Source organism: Cyprinodon variegatus, unplaced genomic scaffold (genome assembly GCF_000732505.1).
Source record: "Cyprinodon variegatus isolate N-32 unplaced genomic scaffold, C_variegatus-1.0 Scaffold576, whole genome shotgun sequence".
Lineage (NCBI taxonomy): Eukaryota > Metazoa > Chordata > Actinopteri > Cyprinodontiformes > Cyprinodontidae > Cyprinodon > Cyprinodon variegatus.
The window spans coordinates 508,178-516,993 of NW_015151029.1; the positions used below are offsets into that span (position 1 = coordinate 508,178).

At 36.1% G+C, this 8,816-nt stretch overlaps 1 protein-coding gene across 1 annotated transcript in view; it reads left to right on the top strand.

The window, feature by feature from the left end:
- The first annotated feature begins 6,863 nt into the window (after positions 1–6,863).
- Positions 6,864–8,816, top strand: part of LOC107095833 (dihydropyrimidinase-related protein 5-like) — a 22,172-nt gene continuing 20,219 nt past the window's right edge. The window contains exon 1 of the mRNA XM_015392172.1: positions 6,864–7,017. The gene's annotated coding sequence lies outside the window, so the exon portion shown is untranslated. The remainder of the gene's footprint in view (positions 7,018–8,816) is intronic.

Genomic DNA, 8,816 nt, shown 5'->3' on the forward strand with positions numbered 1-8,816 from the left:
GTAAAGTAAACATATCAGAAAAATCTACTTGAGTACAGTAACGAAGTATTTGTACTTCGTTACTCCCCATCTCTGGATGCTGGTGACGATTCTCAGTCATCCAGGTCATAGTAATTCCAAAACAGTAAAAAAAAAATAATCCACTTGATTTTGTTTTCAAGGTTGAAGCCATCTTGGCTGTTCATCTAGGCCAACTGTTCCCCCTAACGTCACCCTTTCAGAGGCATAGACCAGTATCTGGTATTGCAGGCTAACAAAGAACCCAAACAACTGCCCATTCCTAAGGGGCGGACCACATCGTCTGGTTCAATTTGCATGTTTAAAGCCTCAAACTCAACGCTAATTCTGACATTTTGAATTGAAAAAGCTTCCTGGATGGGAAGCGAAACGTCTTCAAGCTTTGAAACAAGGTCCAGTCATTTGTTTTTTAACTTCTTTGGAATAAGTCAGGCTATCTGCACATGCTGGAAATACTTTGCATACTAGTTTTACATCAGCACTACACTGATAAGAGTGATAAATGGTGCTACTTTAATTTCCTGTCAAATTTCAGAACTATTAGTGACCATTAATATTTTGTTTTTTTCTATAAGCGAGTGGGTTTATTAGACTTATTTTAGCCAGCTGACCAGCAGTGCTCATCATCAAATGGAGGGTGGGTTAGCCCTGTACAGTCAGGAAAGAAAAAATGGTCACTTGAGCACTTTCTTCGGCCTTTCAATGTGCATTTTGAACCATAGGAATGATATGATGTATACTTTTTTTTTTACGAGTTTAGAACCGTAACATTTTTATAAACTTCACAATAAATGAATACCGGTGAGCGGATCATGCCTAGTTACCACCCAAACTCAATGAATTGTTAAAAAAGGATTACAGATTTTAAAAATTTCTTTTTCTTCTTACTTTATCTCTTGTAAAGGAAAGCCAAGTCCTCTGGGATTTGCCCGGGAATATAAAAAAAAAAGGAACGTTATATCCGTTGATTTTAAACTAAAAGTTGAATCAGGAGGATCAGCGTAGCGGTTCGTCAAAACAAAAACTGACCCAGTGTTTGATTCCAGCACTCAAAACGATTTAAAGAGCCTAAAGAAAACAAATGTTATCACTTAACTATATCATATTTAAGACTAAAATTTGTTACATTTTATTTCTCTATGTAATTACTTTCTTAAGTGACCTTATTGCCACCAGTTTTGTCCTTCCCGAAGAGTCATATTTTACTTGCTCTGAAAAAGTTACACCCCTTCATCTTTGTACATTTTTTACATTTTGTAAATAGAAATTTTCAGTCACTGTTTTTTAAAGTCGTCTGTTTTTTTTTTTTGTTCTTTTTTTTCCATTTCATATACAGTAAGATGTATAAATATAATTCTCTGCTAATATATACCATCATCATCAGCATACAACTTTGTTAATAGTTCAAATTAATTACAGATCTGTCTCAGAACTTGCTTTGAACATTAGCGTTAATATGCTTTTAGTTCCCGATTTGCGTAAAATGAATCCAAATTGGATGTGTTGTTAGCATTGGCCGATGGACAGCTTTAAGCGGAAAGGTTTCAGCGCTGCAGCATCCGATGGTGTTTCTTTATTTTCTGATTTTATGTTTTTGCTTTCAGCTTCTATAAAAGAGGGATTGTAGTTGTTTCCAATGGTGCTAAACAGTGTATCTTATCCAGAAACATGCTGTATATTTGATTGGGAGAGAAATGAAAATGACTTTTTTTTTTGTGTGTTTCTGTAGTGGTGAAGAAGACCTGTTATTTCAGGTCATGCAAATATATTAACAAAAGCATTTTAACTTTTTAACTGACAAAATAAGGATAAGGTAAAGAAAGGTTTCCTATATTGTTTTAGACTATAGATTGCTAGATTGCTGTTGTTGGTGCTTTTTTTCTGTGGGAAAAATTTGTGTGAGAAAAAAAAAACAGTAATCATTTTTACTATAGCATACTGTATGCTTTACGCGCATTGCTTCTTAACGCTACATTCCATGCTGTAATATTCATGTCTGTTATCATAATGTTGATTTAAACTGATTCCTTTTTTATATATATATATATATATATATATATATCAGCAACCTGGTTTTGTTTTTTGTTTTTTTTATTTTACTGTTCCAGGCAGGTCAATATTTTGTGATGCTGTTGATGCTCTCTGTGACTTTCTTTATCTCATGAGTGTTTATGGCCTATATACGCTTTTTTCCTCAAGATCAGTTCGTACAGCAAATGTAGCAGCCATTCTCTGTGTTGACTCCCCCATACTTATGTTTAGTGTCCAGAGAGAAGATAAAGGCTCTGTATGTACTTGTGCTGGAGAACACTTGAATAAATGTCTTGTTTTTGTGCAAAAAAAGGACATTCAACTCTCTCTGCCTTTTTCTAACTTGTATTGAAAATAACCAGGGAACGCCAGACTTAAGCCCAATGACAAAATGTGTGACTTGAAAACAGATGGGTACCGATGACGTCCGATCAGTTGGACGGACTTTCAATTTTTTTTTTTTGCAAACAATAATGGGCAAAATTCTCAATAAGGGACCAAAAGTTCAATAAAAACTTTTTCAAGACTCTTTTTATTAAAATGCAATACAATGCAGCAAAATTTTAATAGAATGCATTAAAGTCAATTTCTAAATGTCTCTGTCCAATATGCAGCGGTGGACGAAGTACTCGACACTATTACTGGAGTAAAAGTATTGATACTCATAGTCAAATCTTACTCAACTACAAGTAAAAGTTACAAACATCAAATCAAGTTAAAGTATTAAAGTACTCACTTTTAAAAATACTTACATGCTCAAAAGTACATGCATTTAAAAGTGCTTAAGTTTAAAAAATACAAATCAAATTTTCTAATAAATTTCTGTATAACTTTAGGACTAATGTAAAAGAGCGCATTCAGCGTCTGCTCTGCCGATAATGCAAGCGTAGAAGAAGAAATGTGCTGTTTACCTGTGCAAAGAAAGAAACAACGAAAGAAAAATGTCTGAGGACTTCAGTGTTGAGGAAGAGCATGAGTTCTTTGCCGAGCTGAATGCGCACTTTCATCTGGTTTGGTCTGCCGTGGTTTCCGTAGACTCGTGAACGTGCTTTTAGGAAATCCTATACACTACTGTTTATGCTCTAAAAACATTCTAAATGACTTCGTTTCGAGTAAATTATGGACGCTACCCACTCAGAACACTTGGAATACATTGGACGAGCAGTATGGAGGAATATTGACACGTTTTTTGTGGACTTTTATGGACCTTTCTGCCTCGGGCGCCATAGACCTCCATTATTTGCATGTCAGCAGACAGCAAGAAGCCTCCCAGATCTCCAGATGCATTTGAGATATCAAAAAAGTACTCCAGAGTGTTGTTCAGCATGGGGGTGAGTAGAAAATGAAGGCTAATCATGTTTTGGGTGTACTATTCCTTTAAAATGACCAGTTCTGTCATGATTTTTATCCAACCACTCAGCAAATATATTAATATGTAGCAGTACATGTGCCCTTGGATAATATGTTACCTGTTTTAAATTAAGTTCAACAAAAAAAGTTAGAAAGTGAAAAACATTAACCCTTTAAAGCCCGATCCAAGAATAAAACAAAACAGAAAATTACTCTTTTTTTGGTTTGAAGTCCTTATTTGGCCTTTTAACAAAATATGTAAAAAGAAAAAAACAGAAATACATTTTTTATATTAATAATTTATTACTATATATCTGATTGTGTACAATAGGATTTTGAGCAAAGTTTTTACCATTAAATTATGCAAAAGGTTTCAGACGCAAAACATTTCAGAAACCGTATGTATCAAATATGATACATTTGGCATTACAGGGTTAAAAGCTTAATGAAAAGTTAAAAATTAGCCTGTATCAGCATTAAAGGTTATGTTGTAACAAAAAATGTCTTTCTTTCAGTCTGTGAGTGTTTTTTTATTCATTTTGTTATAAAGCACCTTTTTTAACATATTAGTTGTGACCATTTGTTGTAATTACATTGACCTTCATTTTTCCTATGAAAATATACAATTTTTTAAATGTTGTCTTGACCTCAAATAAATACTCTTTACTTAAAATTCTGCAGAAAATGATTAATAACTCCATGACCAAAACTCAAAAAAAGGTTTTGTCTGTTTACCTTATTCAAAGGAACAATGCAGAGATATGAAATTTACAATTATTTACCAGCTGGGGGGAAATATACTATAATAAAAAAAAAATTTAAAAAAATATTATAAAAATATATTGGTTATGCTGCAATGAACAAAAAAAATTCCTGTTACAATAACATATTTAAAGCATCTGGATTTTTGTATGGAAAACGTAGAACATAATTTCAGGATTAATATGGTTGATAACATTTATATAATCTATTATAGTCGAAGTCATTTCTGGTTATAATCCAGATGAAATGTGTTGAATGTTATTTTTGCTTCCATCACCCTCTCCATCTGATAATGGTACGGCCTCCCCAGAGTGGACGCGCCCAACGTCAGCAGTAATTGGCTGCGGAGGGGACCGAGCCTTCAGTCCGCGCGGCTGATTGGCGCGCCGTCGCGTCTCGCGGCCTGGATGCTGCGGCGCGCGGGAGGCTGGCAGCAAAACCACAAAGGGACACCGGAAATGAAGGGATACTGCTACAAAATAAAAGCTAAATATCCAAAAAATCTCTAATAAGTGTGGATTTATTTTTGATATTTTAATTTTTCCTGATGTAGAAACTATTTCTGGATCAAAGCATATGACAAGTACTAAAACTTGCATGACCAACAAAAATATATTAATAGTATTCAAAACAAAAACAAGGTTCTAATAGGCTACTGTATAAAACCTGGAACTCAATGCTGTTCCTGCCATTTTGAATTGAAAAAGCTTCCTGGATGGGAAGAGAAACGTCTTCAAACTTGGAAATAAAGTCCAGTGGATTGTTTTTTTTACTTTTTTTTGGGAATATTATTCGTATTAGGTTTTTTTTTTAAAAAAAAGCTTCCACATTGAGTAAGGCTTTAGAAATGACAAGTTTGTTGTTTTTTAAAGTCTCCATTCCAGAGGGACAAATATAAACTAAGAAATTGACCTACAGGACCTTACAAAATAATAGATGGGTAACAATATATCTGAATAGGCTGTCGTGAAAATGAAGGAGTCCTGATTGTTTAGACTAATGTCCTGCAGTAAATTATGTACGTTTTAATGTAAATGTGTTTGTGTTAATATAATGACTCTGTTATTAATGCATTTGTCTGTATAATAATGCTTAACGTCTTTGCAACTAGTCCTACTTGTTTTACTTTACTTGAAGTTAGAAAAAAAACATAATTCACTCTGCAAGTAAAGCATTTGACAGTATAATAACAGTATATTAGTATATCAGAAGTGGCTGAGAAGAGGGTGCTTTCCAAGCTTACATCTTTCATGGACAACACCGTCAACCCTCTGCAACAGAGGAGCTGAGCAGCTCCTTTGGTCATTCATCCCTGCTGCAACCAGACTCTACAATGCCACACTACAACGGCCATAGCTTGTGCAATGTATAATGTGCAGTTACTGTTCGATACCCTGTGCAATAACTATATATAAAAATATCCATCTATATAAATACCAATGTAAACACCCTGTGCAATAACCCTGTATAATAATCCTACTATTTAAAAAAAAAAGCTGTCATATGTGAATGCGCTGTACTGCTTATATACTATGCACCTTTTTCTTCCTTTGGCATCTTTTTCTTCTCCTTTGACTATTTGAGCTAATGCAACGAGTAAATTTCTCCACTGTGAGATCAATAAAGTTAATGAATCAATAAGACTTAATGGCATTTTACATCTACTCCTACGTGTCACACGTTATAGTGAAATGGATTCCTGACAGACAGAGTTTAATACCTATGTCAGCAATGACAGTGTAATGTAATGCTAACACATACATCTAAATTACTTTTTTAATGTTTAGAGTTAAAACTGTTGTGACATATTTATGATGGGTTATGATAATCATATCATTTGCATTTTAAAGTGTCACAATTTACTAAATGTCAGTTCATGAAAACAGTCATCAAGACTCTGTATTGTTCTTGCCTGGTGTTATATGACGTTTATGACAGTGTATTGTCGTAACAATCATATGCACATGCCTTCATTTAAAGTGCTACCAAGTCTTGTTTCTAGATCTTTGTGCAAATCTAAAACATCAGTAAAGAGTAATACAATAAGAAAAGAACAAAACTAATGTAAACATTTGTCCCTCATGCAAAACGTTACATATCATCTCCTCGCATTGTGGTGGTGGATGAATCATGCTGTGGAGTTTTTTCTACACATGCTATTGTATCAATAAGGCAATATTAAAGTTGTATATGATGTTGTCATTAATTGCATTCCTGGGGTCTTTCACGCTGCACATTATCAAGACATGAGGAATAGGGGAATAGGGGGAGTGGCGGACTAGTGGTTTGGATATAGAGGTGAGAATACCGAGGGTCTGAGTTCAAGCCACACTCCCACAGACTGCCACTCTGGCTCTCTGAGCAAAAACCCCACACTACTCCCTGGGCGCTGCACAATGGCAGCCCAGTGCTCCCCAAGAAGATGGGTTAAATGCAAAGGTAAATTTCTCCAATATGAGATCAATAAAGTTCAATGGATATCCTTTAAGAAGGTTTTAGGCCCATAAATTCACACGTATTCAGGCGTTCCTATTCTACAAAATATGATCTTAATATCATTTTCGAAAAGTGGCTTCTTTAAAATTATTTTTTATCATGTTTTACATCAACATAAAATCATATTGATTCAATGCGACTTTTATTCTGAAGGGGTTTATCGGGCGTCTTTGTTGGATTGCTTTGCTGACTTTACGCAGATGATGCTGCGGTGTGCGTCTCAGACCGGCCGGGAAGGTACCCATCTGGTGTGTGGATCTGCTTGGAAAGGAGCTTCCAGGGTTTGTGTTTCTCTCTGTTCCTCACAGAAAGTAACCAGAGCGCGGATTGGAGCAGCTGCAGCATTGGCCAAATCTGGAGGTATGTGCGCTACATATCAGTGGTATTATTAAGGCTTCTGACGTCTTAATCATCTCCTGCTACCCGGACACTCCTGGCCATACCCCTCCTCCCCTCCCCAGCGGCTACGCGTCTGGGTGTTCCTGCCATCCAAACCAACCCAACCACACCTTCTCCGTGCGCCAAGCCAGGCCGCAGGGTTTAATTAAGGTCTGGCCACGTTAGGAAGCAAAGAGGCTCGGTGCGCCCTGTGCGCACCGGGAGGTGGGAGCTCTGATTCTGGGTCGGAGATGAAAGCTGTGCAGCTGATAAGGATGGAGATTGGTTTCTTTGTGTCACCAATGGACTGCGCCTGGACCTCCCCAACCCCAATCTACACGTTTAATATCAATCTAGATTAAAACTAGGATTGGATAGTTTTTGGCTTTTGGTAATGCGTGTTTAAACAAAATGGATCACAAATCAAATTAGGCTATATGACGTTTAAAAGAGGCATGATTCAGCTCTTAATGAATGTTTTTGTTTATAATAAAAACAATCCTAACACTCGTTAAAGAGACCACGTGTATTATTCCCTTATAAACAACTGCTACACCCACCATTGAGCTTTAATATTTATAACTAACAGAAGGAAACAGTGGAGCAGCAGTTCAACCTGCACTGGAAAAAAAAATAATGCAACCGCTTTTTGGTTTTTACTTAATCATATTTAGTTACTTTCACATAATTGATTCATATTTACAGGGAAGGACATAAAACAATTGTGTTAAAGTACATAAATATGACTAACTAAATGCCATGCATTATGTGGGCATCAGCGGATGGAGGTTTCAGAACCTCACCCACTATCAGGCGTCAAATCTGGATGTGGAAAGAAGTCCATGCCTTGCAGTAAACTTGCCGCACCCTCAGACGCATCCTTCTAGACGCAAGCACGTAGAGAGAGAGAGAGATGGGCACACACACACACACACACACACACACACCCATACACACCAAGCACAGTTCCTAATATTCTCACCACAATGATGGAGAGGGAGGGGAGGCAGCCAGGGTGCAGGAGAGACCCTGGAGATTGCTTCTTTGTTGCTCATGAATAGTTAATCACTGACAGTAACCTGAATTCAACCATAGCAAACTCAATGAAGGAAACTATTAGAAGAGAAAATCCCAATATTGTCCCACAATAGGGACATTCTGGTGTTTACAGCAGCAAAAAAATATTATATTATATTATATAAATGCTGTGCACATGGAGAATAAACAACCAATATACAGCTATGAACATTTTTACAGCAATGGATATTTGAAGAAAAGCTGCAACATCAGAGATGTGCAAAATGACAGCAGCATGTTAATAAACTGACTAAGGTAGAAACTGCAAAATCAGCACCAATGTAACAACTGATTGAGGTTGTTGGGAACAGTGGTGATTATAAAGTCTTACAGCTTTTGGGAGGAAGGATCTGTGATAACGCTCCCTGGTGCATTTAGGGTCACTGAAGGAGCTGTCCAGTTCAGCACCAGCTTAACGGGATGGGAAACATTATCCAACAGAGATGTTAATTTAGTTGGTTTTTTAATTAAATTTGCCAGTGATGAGCAACATTTCTTGAAGTTCTCAAACATTTTAATTTAAAGATCTGCAGATATTAAAAACAAATAAATAAAATCTAATTTATTTTATAGGGTAAAAAAAATAGAGCTCAGATTATTTTCCCTATTCTATTTTTAACTTTTAGCAGCCCAGATAATAACATCTGTCTTACTCTTCAAGATACATTTCTGTCTTCTTGTCATTTTGCAGAAATAGTAAAGTT